The sequence below is a fragment of the Pongo pygmaeus genome, chromosome 7 (genome assembly GCF_028885625.2).
Source record: "Pongo pygmaeus isolate AG05252 chromosome 7, NHGRI_mPonPyg2-v2.0_pri, whole genome shotgun sequence".
Lineage (NCBI taxonomy): Eukaryota > Metazoa > Chordata > Mammalia > Primates > Hominidae > Pongo > Pongo pygmaeus.
This window is the reverse complement of record NC_072380.2, coordinates 35,381,723-35,383,131: the sequence shown is the minus strand read 5'-3', so window position 1 is coordinate 35,383,131 and position 1,409 is coordinate 35,381,723.

Sequence of the window (1,409 nt, the reverse complement as noted above, 5' to 3'; positions counted from 1 at the left end):
TTTGTGTAGTTTTGAGGGCTCTTTTTGGAATTTGTTTCTAGTTTTATTCCACTGTGGTCTGAGAAGAAACTTGACATAATTTCAATTTCTGAGACTTGTTTTGTGGCCTGTCATATGGTCTAAATTGACAAATGTTTCATATGCTGATGAAAATAATGTATATTCTTCAGTTCTTGGGGTGAATGTTCTGTAAGTATCTGTTACATCCACTTTTAGTAAAGCACAGTTTTCATCCAATGTTTCTGTGTTGATGGTCTGCCTTGATGATCTGTCTAGTGTTCTCAGTTAGAGTGTTGCTATATATCTCTTTTCTTATTATTATTAATTGATTTATGAATCTAGGAGCTCTGAAATAAGGTACATACATATTTAGGATTGTTATGTGTGTGTTGAACCTTTTATCATTATGTAACAAACTTCTTTGTCTATTTTACTGTTGTTGACTTAAAGTCTTTTTCATAGGATGTAAGAACAGCTAGTCCTGCTTGCTTTTGGTTTCCATTTGCAGGAAATATCTTTTTCCACTGCTTTACTTTGAATCTATAAGAATATGTGTTAAGTGTGTCTCCTGAAGACAGTAGATATTTGGTTTGTGACTTTTTAAATTCAAGCTGCCAATTTGTATCTTTTAAGTAGAGAAGTTAGACCAATCTACATTTAACTATAATATTGAGATGTGGGGTACTGTTTCAATCATTCAGTTGATTATTACCTAGTGAGTTTATTTTCTTCATTGTGCTATTGTTTTACAAGCCCTATGCATTTTATGCTTTCAGGAGTTTCCAATCTGGTGTGTATCAACCTTTTGTTTTAATTTTTTTTTTTTTTTTTGAGACAGAGTCTCGCTCTGTTGCCCAGGCTGGAGTGCAGTGGCACAATCTCGGCTCACTGCAAGCTCCGCCTCCTGGGTTCACGCCATTCTTCTGCCTCAACCTCCTGAGTAGCTGGGACTACAGGCGCCCACCACCACGCCCAGCTAATTTTTTGTATTTTTAGTAGAGGCGGGGTTTCACTGTGTTAGCCAGGATGGTCTCGACCTCCTGACCTCATGATCTGCCCGCCTCTACCTCCCAAAGTGCTGGGATTACAGGCGTGAGCCACTGCGCCTGGCCTGTTTTAATATTTAGAACTCTTTTTAGCATTTCTTTTAAAGCTAGTCTAGCATTGACAAGTTCTCTCAGCATTTGCTTGTCTGAGAAATATTTTATTTCTCCTTTCTAAATTTTATATATAGAAACTTAGTTTTTATGAATATAAAATTACTGGCTGACAATTATTCTGTTTAAAGAGACTAAAGAAAAGACCCCAAATCCTTCTGGTTTGGAAGTTTTCTCCTGAGAAGTCTACTGTTAGTCTGATAGGTTTTCATTTATAGGTTACTTGATGTTTTTGTCTCATTGCTTTTAGAA